The sequence below is a fragment of the Mustela nigripes genome, chromosome 1 (genome assembly GCF_022355385.1).
Source record: "Mustela nigripes isolate SB6536 chromosome 1, MUSNIG.SB6536, whole genome shotgun sequence".
In the NCBI taxonomy this organism is placed as follows: domain Eukaryota; kingdom Metazoa; phylum Chordata; class Mammalia; order Carnivora; family Mustelidae; genus Mustela; species Mustela nigripes.
The window spans coordinates 130605347-130621525 of NC_081557.1; the positions used below are offsets into that span (position 1 = coordinate 130605347).

Consider the following 16179-nt stretch of genomic DNA (forward strand, 5'->3'; position numbering starts at 1 on the left):
CCTCACGGGAAAGCGGTTCTTAAATAAAGAGAGACTTGAAGGAGGCAAAGGAGCAAGCCACATGGACATCTGGCAGGGAGAAAACCAAGTGCAAAGGCCCTGAGGCCAGGGTGGCTGGCTCAGAATAAGGAGGGGTAAGTGGTGGGAGATGCGGTCAGGACAGTGACAGGGCACACATGGGGCACAGATCGCTTAGGGTATTTTAGGCCATTTGCCTTGGGCTCTGAGTCGGAAGAGAGCATGCTGGAGCTGTGGGCAAGGACATGACCTGACTCACGTTTGAATAGGCTCCTCCTTCTGGCTGCTCGGCTGAGCACAGACCAAAGGGGACAAGGACAGAGGAAAGGACATGTGTTAGGGAGCATCTGCAGTGGTCCAGGTGAGAGGTAACGGTGGCTCAGAAGGAGGAGGTAGCTGCACAGGGGGTGAAATGAAATGCGGGTAACACGGGGAAAGCACTCACCACTGTTTCCGGCATGTGGGAAGAGCTCCGTGGATGGTCGTGTGTTTATTAACAAAGTATGTGAGGAAAAGTGTGAAACTGGGGGCAAAAAAGATACAACGTTCCATGTGCCAGTCTTATCTAGATAAGGAGAAGGCAGAGCCAGAAACCTGGGGTAATGACAGCCGGGGCATCAGGGGTAATCACAGAGGTGCTATTTTGGGACCAGGAAAAAAGATTGTTTTAGGCTTCAAAGGCACCATGTGGGTACTACAGTGAGGGATCTGTCCCCGTGCCAAAGCCTCCAGAGAGGCAGAGAATTCAGAAAAGTCAAGGTCAGCTGGATTCGGGGACACAGAGAGACAATAGTGATAGCATTTAGTTTGTATATTTTTATGTACTGAAATATATAAAATAGAAACCTCCCCGGGAAGTTGGAGAATACAGAGCATCCCATTCCGTATTTGGACACTTCTCTGAACCAATATGAAAGGAGCAAATGTAAAGCCAACCCTTGGCCTTGCAGAAACCAAACGATCCTTCATCCTTTCCGTTTGGGGTGGATACTAGAACTTTTTACCAGGGCAATGCTGGAAGCGGGACTCCGCCTGGGACAGGAAACGCTTTCAGGGCAACATTTCTTGGAGGTATTGGAGATTGTCCCGTGGCCACTGACTGGGACACACGCCTGAATTCAGGTATACACACATTTGGAGCAAAGGACTATCACCAATTGCCCCCTGGACTCATTGTTGTCTGTAGCTTTCTATAATCATTAGAGAGGCTGGGGTGCCAAACAGGCAAGCCCTCACAAAAGGAGACCCAGGGAGGAGTCACCACTGACAGCCCCTGTCGCCAAGCTCCTCCTCTGAAAAGAACACTGTTTTAGAACTGTGAGAAATGGCAGACATGCTGCAGTGCCTCTCATTGGCAACAACACCCCTTTAGGTAGAAGGTTCTAGAACAGCACTGTTGAACAACTCTTTCTGTGACGATGAATGTGTCAGGCATCTGAGCTGCTCAGTGTGGCTAGTACTAGCCACATGTGGCTACTGAGCTTTTGAAGATGTGGCCAGTGAAACTGAGGAACTGGGGTTTCAACTTGATTTCCTTTTATTAACTGGAATGTAAATTTAAAGGGGAACAGGAGGCAAATGATGACCGTATTTGGATTACACAGCTTTGGAAGGTAGAAAGTTCACAAACTTTTTTTTTTTTTTTTTTTTTTTTTTTAAGATTGTATTTATTTATTTGAAGGAGAGAGCGAGAGAGAGCACAAACAGGGGGAGCAGCAGGCAGAAGGAGAAGGAGGCTCCCTGCTGAGCAGAGAGTCCAATGTGGGACTCAATCCCAGGACCCAGGGATTATGATCTGAGCCAAAGGCAGACGCTAAACCAACTGAACCACCCAGGCACCCCAAAGTTCACAAACTTTAACCCCAAATCTCCGCCTTTCAACTCAGTAAGGAATATAAGTGTTTCTGGGCCTGGGGTCTCAGTTTTAGTAAGGAGCATGGGAAGAATGTGCCCCCTGACTCCATGGGCATGGCAATAGGATCAGGCCAGGCCCTGAGGTCTCTCTGAACCTTCATTCTTCAGTTCCTCACCAGGAGCTGGGAGAATTGAACTACTCCAAAAACTAAAGGGTTTTTTTTTCGTTTTTTGTTTTTTCTTTTTTTTGAAGAAATTAAACTGTTTAACTTTTTTTTTTTTTTCTCCAGGGCCTCTGCGCTTCCAAATAAATGGGAAGCTGTTTAATGATAAAGACATGGAGAGTAGTTGGTATTCTCCATTGGTTTCTAAATTCATCCCATCTTAGGCAAGAAGAAAAATAAGTAGCCTTTTTGGGCCATATTCCCTATATTTACAACGTGAAACCTCAAGGCCAGCCGTTAAGCCTAAGTGACAGGAGCACAGACAGTGCCAAGCTCTGAAAATAGCTACCAGAACAGCTAATCAAAGGACCCAAAGTAGAGTGTTGTGCTGTTGTTTACATGACTTACCGTCCCGAAGAAACACATAGGAACAGAGAATGATAACTTTATATGAGTTACATTAGCTTTAAATGGGGAGATAAATCATAACTATATGAATCTGTGTTGGGGTCCTTGGGTGGCTCAGGAGGTTAACTACCTGACTTGTGACTTCGGCTCAGGTCATGATCTCAGGGTCGTGGGATTGAGCCCTGCCTCGGGCTCTGCACTGGGCATGGAGCCTGCTTAAGATTCTCTCTCCCTCTACCCCTCCCATGTGCCTCTTAAAAGAAGATGAATCTCTGTTAAAGTGAAAATGTTGTTCCTATTACTGAAAAATGGCTGAGGCAGACCCTCGGTGGAGCTAATACAGCACCGTGGGCTTCATAAACAAGGCTGGACACTGAAGCAGGAAATATGCACGTGACTCATCTGTGACCAGGTAGACCCAGGAAGGGTCATCAATGTGTCTCTCGCATTTGATGCTTTCGCCAGCCCTATGGGGTACCACTTCTGAGATTGGTTAGGTAATAAGCCCAAGGTGACACCAATGGTGTCAAGTGGTAGAGCTGAAATTCTAACCAGGTTGCCTCCACCCCAGCACCTGGCGCTTGGCCCCCAACAACAGAAGATGGCTCACAATAGCGCCAAAGTAGTTTCTGTTTGTTTCACTTAAGATCTGTACCCACTCACTGCCAAAGACTTGAGGCAGCTGAAAGATTGAAACAGCACAAGAGCAGGTATTTAAGGATAACTCTCCTGCTGAAGAAAGCAAAAGAAATAAAGAGATGCTTTCAGACATCTGAGTGGAGCAGATTCTAACACTTAGACTTTTAATTTGGTGCTAACGTTTCTGACAGCTAAGCCAAAGAGAGAAGCATATTAGGGTGCCTAGATTTTTGTCTTCTCAACAACATATACATCTACAAAGACAAAATGTGTTCCTGGAATTAAAGTTAGGTAGGAATTTATCATGTAGGTCCTTGGATAAAGGACGCTGAATAATACAGAGAAACTGACTCTCCTCATTTGTAAAATGAAGGGGCTGTGTTAAAGTCACCTTCAAGTGTGGGGAGTGTACAAAATCGGGCTAACTCAAGTTCCACAGCACGGAAGCACTGTTCAGCAGAGTGCTACTTTTATTGAGCCTCCATAAAGACAGAAGACATAATATACTAAAACTAGCTTGGTGAAGGAATTTCTGTAAGGAGCGGAGCAAATACGAGCTGGAATTTTTGCTTTATGGGACCCAGCAATGCGGGGAGAGGCCGGGAGAATGCCAATGATGAAGGGCTACCCTGTGAGCCATCCTATATATTACATGTAGTGGCTAATGGGCATATTATGTGGGTAATGCAGAGGGCAGATCACACTTTGGGCGGTAGGCATCTACATACTGGTTCAAGACAGAGTAAGTAAATGTATATTAAACATATATGGTCATTCATTTAAAATATTTGAACAAAACTATGGTTCAAAACCATAAGAGAATAAAAGGAATAGGAATTTCTGCTTTCAGGACACTTATAATCTAATGCAGGGTTTATCAATTTTGACAGCGTTGACGACTTGCGCTGGATGGTTCTTTGTTGTGGCAAGGGTTGGGGGGGACCCTGTGCATTGTGGGATGTCCATGGCAGCATCCCTGGCCTCTCCCCACCATGCCAGGGGCACCCCCACAGGGTGACAACCAAGCATGTCTCCAGACATTGCCAAATGTGTCCCAGAGTTGAGATGGGGAGTCACCTCCTGGTTGAGAACCACTGATTTATTATGTAAAAGAAGGGGGGGAAATCATACGCAAAACAGAAAATTCTACTGATTCTAGTGCAATGAGTATGAATTGCTAGTGATCCAGATGCTTTTCTCCCAGAGAGAAAAGCAAAGATTGAAGGAAACTGAGGAGGCATTTAAGCACAGCTTTGGTGGATTTGATTAGATTCTGGTGGGGAAGAAGAAAGTCATCTCCGGAACAAGAGCAGCCTCAGAAAAGGCATGGAGGAAAGAGGTCCTGGAGTGGGTTTAGAGAATCATTTCCAATGAGCACACAATGTCCATGGAAGGGAGAGATGAAGATAAGGCTGGAATTGGAGGGCAGAAGGGGAAGGTTCTACAATATCAGGCAACAGTTTTGGGAGGGTGAGTAGTCCAGGGGGAGCTTTGAAAGTTTTGAGTAGAGACAGAATCATCTACCCTGCCCGAAGCAAGTAACAGATGCTGTGTGAAGGCTAGGTGTTGGGAAGAGAGTTGAACAACGGGAGACGAACAGAGCAGATAAGAGAGCACAAGGGGGGCGCCTGGGTGGCTCAGTGGGTTAAGCTGCTGCCTTTGGCTCAGGTCATGATCTCAGGGTCCTGGGATCGAGTCCCGCATCAGGCTCTCTGCTCAGCAGGGAGCCTGCTTCCCTCTCTCTCTCTCTCTCTCTCTGCCTGCCTCTCTGTCCATTTGTGATCTCTCTCTGTCAAATAAATTAAAAAGAGAGAGAGAGAGAGAGCACAAGAGCGGGAAAAGCAACAAAACACAGCATCAGGGAAAAGCAAGGATAAGCAGGGACTCAAGATGTTGGGAGTGGGTGGGTGGAGTGCCGTCCATCAGATACACAAACACCCCCAAAGGGCTTTAGAAAGATCCCTCAATTGCAGCCCTTAAAAGTGTGGGCTCTCCCGTGAGATCCTCTAAGCAAGGAGAGAAGAGCCATCCCTGGGGACACAGGACCTTCTGCATCTGAGATAAGCCACTCAAGAGGCAGGTTGGAGCTGCAAGGAGAGTATGGCTGTTGCCATGTGTCTGCAGCCCTGGGCTGTCTCTGTCCTCATTCACCAGATTGCCCCAGCCGCTCTGCTTCCCACGGGCTCCCAAGCTCTGCTGGGCGGAAGACTATTTTGCAGTGAGAGCACGGAGAAGCCCCTTTCCTCCAGCACGATTTCAAGCTTCAGTACAGAAGACATTTTATAGTCTCTCTGTTCCTTCCAGTCCACTGCTCTGGTGGGGTTGAATAAATATTGACTAGCATATAAAACATAAGGCCTTTTATTTATACGCCCTCTTGCTCTGAAGGTTGCGCCAGAGCCTAGCAGAGGACAACGCGGCATACGTGGCATGCTGGGGGCCACCCCTGCAGAGCAGACTGATGGCCACGCTTGTCAGAATGGGGCTTTTCTGGGGTGCAGCCTGCAGCAGTCGGTGTGAGGGTTGAGCAGGCACCCATGGAGGAGACAGGGGTGCTGGGTTGATGTGAACTGGCTGGTTTCTATCAAATGGGAAGGCTTTTGGTCACGAACGGCAGAATGCCCAACTACTACTAGCAGCATCAAGCAATTCATTTATTCCCATAAGAGAAGCATAGAGTCGGGAGTCCAGACCGAGACGTGCCGTGCAGAATCCTGGCTCTTCTTTGCGTTGCTTCTTCTTCGCTAATTCTTTGCTTTGTTGCTCTTAGCTGTTCACGTCTCATCCCCAATAGTGCCATCTCATGGTCCCAAGTTAGCTGCCGAAAGTCCAGCTAGAAGGAAAGAGTAGGGTAGTACTTGTTGCTCGCCAACGGAACACCCCTGTGGATTTCTGCCACATTTCTTTCTATCTCATTGGTCAAGACCAAGTGATATGCCCAATCATGGGCAGAAGGGAGGGAGAGAAATATGGCTGGCTTAGACCAATTATGACTAATCCCTGGGCTTGGAGAAAGGGTCTACTTTGTCCCAAACCAAGAGACCTCTGGTCTGACCCAAATCCAGGTCCCATAGGCAGGAAAGAAGCAAGACGATGGCTGTAGGGCAGGCTCAGAATAGAGTGCCACCAGCTGCCCTCAGAAGGGGAATGGACAGGCAAAGGACTGGTCTCATTTTTTTTTTTTTAGCCCCAAGTGCCCGGTCCCTGGAGAATAACCACCTGAGCACTGTCTTCCTTCTTTATCACAAAAGGTAAGGCAGATCTTCTTGGGGGTGCTCAGTGGTCAGGGCAAACCCTCCTCTCCCAGATAGAGACCTGCAGCCAGACAGATATCATGGGAGAGTCAGTGGATAGAACAAAGGTCTAGAATCAGCTAGGCCAGTTTCTCAGTGCCCCCGGTTATAAAGCAGGGTCCAGTAAGGAGAGAGGACCCACACCAGTTATATTGACTGGGATGATTTTATAAGAATTGTTAACTCTAAGTTAGGGCTGGAATTTGGAGCACATAGTAGCTTGGAGGAGGGGCACCTCGGTACTGGTGGTGTGCAAACGTTGGAGGAGGGGTGCTTGTTGTTTGGTGGGTGCTGGAGTCCCAGAAGGGGTGTGCTGAGGCTGGTTCCACAACTGCTGGCAGAATTGCAAACTGAACTCATCTGCCACTGCGAGGATGAAAGGTGGCAACAGCTCGACAGAAGCAGCCAGGAAACCCTCGGGAGCACCGGGGAGGGTGCAGTCCCTCTCGCCTCCCAGCCTCCCAGCCTCCCTTCAGTGCCCCCTATGGCAAGAATTTACCAGGCGGCAGGTGGCAACGACGAACTAAATATGTCAGACCTAGTGCTGCTCCAGCCTCACGAAGCGTGAACTGGAGGGGTGTGGGGGTGGGCCTTGAAGTCAGAGGCAACAACTTTACAACAGACACATTGTGGCAAGTACTTTGCCTGTCACAGCCTAAATTCTGTAACTCTCAGGGACCGCAGCTGCAGAATGGGGAAAACGTATCCCTCTGAAGATCCTCAGGGGTGCCCGTCCTCCAAGCTTCAGTGTGTTCTTAATTCCAACTCTTCCTCACAGTTCACAATTCTTTTTATAAAATCATTCCAGTCAACATAACCTGTGCGGTTCCTTTCTCCTTGAAAAGGACACGTTTTGTCGGCTTGCTTACTTGCCACTATTTTTCTAGCTCCTAGAATGGTGCAGAACCCACAGTGGGCACTCCAGAGTAATGGTAGTAATGGTCATATTATTATTAACAAACAGATTTCAAAGCCTAGAAATTTAAAAAAAATTTTTTTTTTTAAATTTAAAAAAAAAAAATAGGAGGACTTGCCCAAGATGACTAAGGTCAGTAAGCGATTGCTGGGGCCAGGAACGGAGCCCAGGTCTGTCCTAAACCCTGATGAGGACATGATGTGCTGGTGATGTTTTTATTCTTTAGAACAGTGATGAGAATTTTATGAAAACAATTTAGCCGTGGCAGAGATGAGGCATTATGCGCTTTTCTGTAAGGATGTTTGCTCATCAATGGCTATTACTGGCATCAGGCACTGCGTGTACTTACGCCAATTATGTGTATCCTTGAGGTCCTCAGAGGCATTTCCCCCGATGCGTGGCCTCGGTGGTCGTGAGGAAAGGATTTGTCTTCTCTGGCAGTCTCCAGGACACTGATGTACTCAGTCCAGCTCAGCTCCTCATGCTCTGTGTCCTTCATGAACACTCCTGCCTACGGGCCAGCATCAACCTGCTTAGGGACCCGGGACCGGTCTCCTCACAGTGTGTAATGAACCGGCCCAGGCTGCGATGGATAGATCCGGACTGTCTGGAAGGCTGTTGGACATTTGCTGCGTTGACTACTTTCCTTTTTGCTTTGTCAAAGGGCTTCAGGGGAGATTAAAAAAAAAAAAAAAAAAAAAAAAGCCAGATAATTCCAGAACCCCTTCCTAGGGACCAAGCAGTAGACTTGGTTCCAGCAGCCTTCTAGAGGAGCTGAATGCCACATTGCAGCTACTGAAACAGCTAGTTCTGGCTCGGGCTGCCCTGGGAACTTTGTCTCCCTGATGAGGAAGGGGAGAGCAGAGGTCGGCTAAGCCTCTCTGTGGCTCTGGGTGAATCGCTGGGGTGGGAGTCTGACCCCCGCATACCTAGTCACATTTCCCTCCCGGTTTCAGGGGAAAGATACCCCAGCATTATCTCATTCCAACTCAGCGTGTTTCCATCCAGGCAAGAAGTCAGGACATCTGAAACTGGCAGACAGCCTTGTTTTCCTGTCTCTGTCAAAAATGCAGAGTAGAATGAAAAAAGATCAGTCAGATGTGGGAGCGATTGGGAGAAGAAACGGGAAGAGAACAAATAGGCAATGTCACCTTCTCTGACCCAGAAATGGCCTTCACCTCCTTGTGGTGATGGCACATTGAATGTTCCAGTGAATTCCAGTCCTGGAAATAGAGAGTTACTATAAGGGCACAGAAGAAAAGGAGCTGTCACCAGGGTCCTTGGCTTCCTGCACATTCTACTGGAATAAAGGTCTAACCCCACGGCTCGACCCAAGTAGTCTCTCTGCCTGGGACCACTCTTGACTTGGGGTTCTAGAGTCTCAAGTCATTCCTCTAACCCCAAATCTCACTGGAGATACTAAATCCCCTCGGGTCTTCTCTAGGTCCCTAAGATTTATCACTGACTTCAGAGACACAGGCCACTTCATTTCCCATGTCTCTTCTTTCTATAGAACAGAGTGTGGGGCTCCTCAACCCTGCTGAGTGGGCTCATGCATGTGTAATGCCAAGTCTTCACTTAAGGAGGCACTGTGAATGCCTTATTTGCAATGGAGCCTGGCCGTGAAAGTCAAGTTCCTGATTCCAGAATCAGCTCTGTCCTAAGGTACTGCAAGGTCCCCCAGGGACTTCTCAAGTGGCACAGCGGTGGGAATGGCCACAGGAGGAGCTCCTCCCATCTGCCTTCTCGCACCCCACTCCCACAATTTAAAAAACGCAGTTTCACTCCCCCTCCCCCCGTGGTCAGTCTTCATTCATTTCCCCACCACAGATAACATTTTATACATGTGTACATACCCTGGAGGTCATATTCCTCCTAAAACAACTCCCCCACATAGGCAGTATTGCAGTAGTCCATTAGGCAACCCTCGCCCCAGAGTTACCAAAAATGTGGGTAAAAAGGAGGCAGAGCAGGAGTTCTCAGACCAGTTGAGGGTTGTTCCCTAAGCCCATCTTTACCGCAAGACTGTCCCAGAAGGTACCCTTCCCTCTCCGGGCAACTGCTTAGACGTGGAGCACATAGATAAGTCTTTTTTTTTTTTTTTTTTTTTTCATGTTCATGGGCTCCCACAATATGTACTTTTCATTTGGCTGCTTTCATTCAACAAGCTGTTCTGTGTATGGGTAGCTCATTCCTTGTCTTGATGAGCGCTGTTTCAGTGTATCAATAGACTCTAGTTCTGTTTTGCATTTTCCTGACGATGGACATTCAGGGTGTTTCGAGTCTGCAGTAGTATGAATACGCTTGGCAAGAGCATTCTTCCACAAACTTTTTTGGTAGGTAGATGTTTTTATTTATATTGGATAAATATCTCTTGGAATGAAATTCCCAGGTTATATGGTAAATGTATGTTTAATTTTATAAGATACTACCAAACAACTTCCAAAATAGTTACATTGTTTTTTTATACTCTCTCCCCAATAGTGTATTCAAATTCCAGTTGCTCCACATCCTGGCCAACATGTGTGTCATTAGCTTTTGGCTTCAGCATTTTAGTGGGTATAAAAGGTTACCTTATTGTGCTTTTAATTCAAAAATTTTTTGATAATTAATGATGATGGGCATCTTTTCATGTGCTTATTAACTTTTCATACTTCTTCTTTGTTAATTGCATATTCAAGTCTTTTGCCCATTTCTTTTTTTTTTTTTAAAGACTTTATTTATTTGACAGAGAGAGAGATCACAAGTAGGCAGAGAGGCAGGCAGAGGGGGCGGGGGAAGTAGGCTCCATGCAGAACAGACCTCCTGATGTGGGGCTCGATCTCAGGACCCTGAGATCATGACCTGAGCCGAAGGCAGAGGCTTAACCCACGGAGCCACCCAGGCGCCCCCTTTTGCCCATTTCTACCCAAGTTATTTTTTACTATTGATTTGTTAGTTTTTTTTACACGGTATGGAAACAAGTTCTTTATCACATACGTAAATTTTTCATTTTGATGAAGTCAATGTATCAGGTTTTACTTCTTATCAGTCCAATATATTTGCTTTTTTTTTAGTTGAAGTGTAGTTGACCTTTATGTTAGAGTGTCTCAACATTTATATACATTATGAAGGATCAGCATGGTAAGTCTAGTTATCATCTGTCACAACACAAAATTATTATGATATTATTGACTACATTCCCCGTGCTACTTTACACCCCCATGACTTTCTTATTTTATAACTGGAAGTTGTAAAACACTTTCATTTCTGGTATATACTGGAGATATACTCCCTCATTCATTCAGCAGTTATTTATTGAATTCCTACTGTACGCCAGGCACCATGCAAGGCACCTGGGGTCGGATACAGAGGTGAAAAAGACAGACAATATCACTGCTCTAATTGAACTTTGGTCTTCGTTGGGGAGACAGGACATAAGTAAACAATGAATTGTAGGTAGTGGCCCGCAGGAAGGAGACCCTGAGACAGAGATTTACAGGAGTGCTCTCAGGAACAACACCTGTAAGGGGTTGCACAGGGTTCTGCAGGCTGGGCAGAGGGAAAAAGTCAAGCTGTGAAGCACTGGGAGCAGAAACCTCACCCAGTCCTACTGGAAGGTCTGGAGCTTGGCTAACAGAGTTGGCTCCATTGAGAGCAGCGGACTGAGCATTTGTACTCCTGTGGGACTAGCCATTGGATACAGGCTGCCTCCAGCGAGTGGGTATAAACGTGGGTGAGGCTGCTTCTTAGAGCAAAGACTGATGCCTGGTAATCATCTCAGGTGTGGACTGATGGCAACCAGCACTCTCAGCAGCTAGAGCCACGAGTACTGCTCCGTCCTGAAGGGGGCGCCCGTGGGGGGCACACCACAGCATCCCCTAAAAAATGCTCTGGGGGTGGAGGGAGCTAATCAAGGAGCTGGAAGGCAGAAGTGAGTCAGGGCGGTTCTTTTAACAAGGTGGTAAGGGGAGGCCTCTCTGAGGTGTCCTTTGGACAAAGACTCGACTGGCGACTGGCGTGAGGAAGTGAGCCATTCAAAGACAAGGGCACCAGCGGTTCTAAGCAGGCACAACAGGGAATGCAAAGCAGAGAACAAACTTGGCACAGTTGAAGAACAACAATAAGTCCAGTGTGTCTGGAGCCAAGAGAATGAGGGGGAGAGTGGTTTAATCACTGACATACCAGGAAACCAGATGGTGGAGGGCCTTGCCGACCACAGCCAAGAGTTTGATTTTTATTCTAAGTACGATGGGAAACGTTGGAGCACTTTGAACAGGGAGATATGATCTAATCCACATTTTTGAACATAGCCCTTCACTACATAGAGAAGAAATACACAGAAGCAGAAATGGAAGCAGGGAGACCTATTGTAAGGCTACTGCAGTGACCCAGGTGAGAGAGAGACCCTGGCAACATGCGTTCATGAATAGGGGGACTGGCCTGGAAGGGATGGGGTTCTAAATATATAATGTAGGGGGAAGCAAGAGTTTGGGAAGAGAAGACCTGAGAATGATTTTAGGTTTTTGGCCTGAAGGGGAGGAGCAGGTGTGGAGAAAGGCAGGTCATCAAGAATTCTATTTAGGGGGTACCTGGGTGGCTCAATCAGTTAAGTGTCTCTCTTCAGCTCAGGTCATCATCCCAGGGTCCTGAGATCCAGTCCTGCGTCTAGGAGTCTGTTCGGTGGGGAGTCTGCTTCTCCCTCCCCCTCTGCCCTTCCTCTGCTCATGTGCTCTCTTTCTCTCTGTCTCTTGCTCTGCTCTCTCAAATAAGTGAATACAATCTTAAAGAAAAAAAGAGAAGAATGTTATCTGTACATCTCATATCTGATGTGCCTACTACATACCCAAGAAGAGATGTCTGGCATATGGATATGCTTATCCGGAGCTTGAGGTCCTTTGTGAGATTCTGTTTGAAAATAAAATATGTTAGTAAAAATTTGCTAAACACACACACACACACACACACACCAGAGAGAGAGAGAGAGAAAACCACTGTATCATGCTGCTGTCTATAGTTGAATTTTTACAAGCTGTGGAAATTCCGCCAGAGATCCTGTGGAAAAATACTGAAGAAACCCTTGGACCACTGATTCTAAGTTTGAAAGAGATGCTGGCTGGCTACTTCTAAGAAGCATTTCCATGCAGCAAGTTTGGGTCTTTTTGTTTGGTTTTGTTTTGTTTTTTAATTGGGGCAGTTGACTTTGTCTGTAAGCCAAGAAAGAATTTCTCTCACAGGGGGAAGTCACGTGATCTATGTGATCAGGCTCCCAAGAGACTGATAAAACAGAAAGTCTGTTTGTTTATTTTGAAAAATACAGTCTTGTTACAATCAGGTAAGCCTATCGTGCACATTCTCTCCCTACAGGTAGAAACATGGGAAACCACATTCAAATCAAAGGATTGCTTGGGGAGTTGGAATCAGAAAAAGAGAATGAATGATTCAAACGTGTAAGTTATTAGATATTAAAATAATTCTGGGCTGATGGAGAAACAGCTTCTGCACTGAGCCTCTTCTATGTTCCTACTCACTGCTCTTTTCACACCAAGGACCCCACAGATGTCCCAGCCATTAGAAGATAAATGTGTAAATGTTGGGTATGGTCGGACCCTAGGGCCCTGTTCCAGCTGTAGCTAAAGACCTTCCTGTTTGGTGGGCACCTCTGCCAAGTGGGTAGTTAGCCATGTGGACTCTCATCCCAGTCCTGACAGCTTCTCGCTCCTCCCCATCTCTACCACACTGACGCAGGCAACAGAGGGTCCAGAGTCTTCTAATGTGTTGGCACCCTGCCCACTGCCTTGCCCTAGCCTCGTCTTGGCCAAATTTTGAATAAATCCCAGTGAGCTCCCAGCCTCCCTTTGCTCCATGTCCATGGTGCTCCATCCCATTCTGACAGGCCATTCTGCCCCTGGGCACGTTCCCGTTGTCAGTCCAGACTTCTCTGGTCTGAGATCCATCCTGTCCATTTAAGGAGACTTTGAATATATCTCCTTTGATCTGGTGCCAGCTGGTTTTATAATTTTTCCCTTAGAGGGAAATTGCATTTTCCATTTCCAAGTTCTAGGGGGATGCCTCACAGTCCACCCCCACAGGCTCCCTACCCTGAGGAGTTTAATTTTCGTGGAATCCAACAGAGCTCAAGCTGAAAAAGACCTTAATAATCCTTTAATTCAACCTTCTTGTTTTATGGACAAGGTAACTGAGGACCAGAGAAAGAATGGCAGGTTGAATTATTGTTTATAATGAATATAATATTTATTACCAGTACAAATCACAAAGAAGACATTAATAAACTGATCCATACCAGAAAAGCTCACTCTGCTTTTTTTATAGCAGTACAAGCCTGGTGACCTTCCGGAACAAACAGAGGCCGACGCCTCCACTGGGGGAAACACCGGGGAACAGTCAAAGGCCAGGGAGGCACTGCAGGCAATAAAGAATCCAGGAGTGGAAGTCTCAACACCCACCTGACAAAGAAAGGGGAGGAACTCAAGAAAGGAGTGGTAGGGAGCTTTAGTCAATGTTTAATGAAGACAGACCTAGAGGTTGCCCAGGCCAACCCCCTTTTCTCAAGCAAGGAAATAAGTCAAGGGACAGTGGCTTGTCATTGTTTTGGGCTTCCCAGCACCCATTTCCTCTTTTGACAGTTGCTGATTTTCTCTTATGGAATCACTCCCTCTGATGAGGGGTGGGCTGCAAAGCCGTGAACCCTGGTGCCCGGCTCCCATCACTGAGGCCTAGGCTCTGGGTCCTTCCACCTCCTGCCCCACCCAGCAGGGAGCTGTCCCTTTTCACTCTTGAACTCACTCTTGTCAGCTCTTACACCCTGATCCAAGCATTTCCATCACAGTGCACTTTCCTGGGGCTTCTGCTTCCCATCCCCCACATTGTCAGCCAGAGTTTCTGTCTGGTTCCCAGCCTTCCCTTCATGTCAGTGTGCACTCAGTAGCGTCTTAATTCAATCCCATGTTGCTCAAGTGAGCCTGGAATGTTTCTGCCGTTGACAACCAAAACCTCCAGCTGACACACTCCCCAAAGTCACTTACCCAGAGGCTGAGTGAAACCTGAGACCCAAGTCCCCCAGTGAATTTCATACAAGGGCACTGTGATGGGCTGAATTGTGCCCCACCTCCAAGTGAATATGCCGAAGTCTAACCCCCAGTATCTCAGAATGTGACTGTATTTGGAGACTGGGTCTTCACGGAGGTAATTAAGGTTAAAGGAGGTCACTGGGGTGGTTTTAATCCAATATGAGGATGCAATCAGGACGCTGTCATGCACAGGGGAAGACCACGTGAGGATACAGGGAGAAGGCAGCCACAAATAAAGAGAGAGTCCTCAGAAGGAGCCTACCCTGCCAACATCTTGATCTTAGACTTCCAGACTCAGGATCTGTGAGACAGCAAGTGTGTGGTGTTGAATTCACTGAGCCTGTGGCCCTCCGTTAGGGCACCTGAACAGACTCCCTCATGCCCTGATACTCCCTTCATCACGCTAGTCAGCTCTGCAGAAGCTCAAATGAGCAGGCTGCTTTTAGGACCAAATTTCCTGGACAGGCTTCAAAAACCATTCTCCCCGGTGAAAGAAGACCTCTAGAACCACCCCAAAGCCCACGGCTTACAGTGGATCTCTCCCTTTCTTTGTTTCTGCAGTAATGGATAGTGCCCAGGAAAACAGGATAGATGGGTCCTTGGAGAAGATGGGATCATTTCTTAATAAATAAATGAGAATTCAGGGTCCAAACTGACAAGGAATTTTATCTTGTTCTCGCAGCACCTGCGTGGAGGAGGGGAAGCAAGACAGACCGGTCTGATATTGGCTGGATTGGAAGGGGGAGGGTGAAGACCTGCAAGAAAGACTCCCTTTTTCCCTCTTATACTCCCCTCCATGAACACATGCTACCCAAAGCATCGTGAGTCCCCCAGCTGCGGGCAAACCATCGCAGAGGTCTCTTGGGGAGAGCAGGCCTGATGTTACCTCCCGGAGGGTCAGAAGGACGTGCGTGGGGCGGAAGGAATGGGAGAGGGTGGAGGCCAAAGGGCTGAATATTAACAGTGGCTATCATCACCAGCTCTTAACATAATGGAAAAGCCCTTTGCAGGGCAACGCCGGGGCTGGCCTCCCACAGAAACGCAATCTCCTGGAACGCAGAGTGGGCAGTGACAAGCAGTTTATCTTCCATTACTCCGAGGCCTTAAATCATTATCAACTGAAGCCAGCAAAGGAACCACATCACTGCCTCCGATTAGGATGGTCCCTTATCTTCCTAGCGAACGTAAATAGGCACACCATTAAGGTGCATTTCTGTGGGTTGCATTGTATCAGTTCCCTAAAAAGGATATGTTGAAGTCCTAACTCCCGATATTCCAGAATATAACCTTATTGGGAAAGCAGGTCCTTACAGAGGTAATCAAATTAAAATGAGGTCCTCAGGGTGGACCTTAATCTAATAGGATTGGGTATCCTTATAAAACAGGGAAATTTGCACACGGAGACACACAGACAGGAACACCATGGGAACATGAAGGCAGAGATGAGAGTAAAATTTCCATGAACTAAAGAATGCCCAAGATTGCCAGCAAACACCAGAAACTGGGGGAAAGTCCTGGGCAGGTTCTCCCTCTCAGCTCTCAGAAGGAGCCAACCCTGCCGACATTTTGATCTCATGTTTCCAGCCTCCAGACTGTGAGATAATAAATTTCTGTTGTTTAAGCCTCTCCTCTTGTGGTACTTGTTACACAGCTCTAGCAAACTAATCCCTCCAGGAAAACCTGGCTTACTCAGGGAAGATAAAGTGGTCCCACGTCATCATGAAAGGCTCCACAGAAACCGGTGGAGGAGAAGGAATCTAAGTCATTCCTTGTGTCTTGGGTTTGCCTAGATAACATTTACTCCAAGTGGAGGTCCC

At 47.1% G+C, this 16179-nt stretch overlaps 1 long non-coding RNA gene across 1 annotated transcript; it reads left to right on the plus strand.

Moving 5' to 3' along the window:
* The first annotated feature begins 11481 nt into the window (after positions 1-11481).
* Positions 11482-15978, plus strand: LOC132013693 (uncharacterized). The gene is made up of 3 exons (XR_009403082.1): positions 11482-11666; positions 12639-12721; positions 15045-15978. It is a non-coding gene; the product is annotated as an uncharacterized LOC132013693 (long non-coding RNA).
* Positions 15979-16179: the final 201 nt, after the last annotated feature.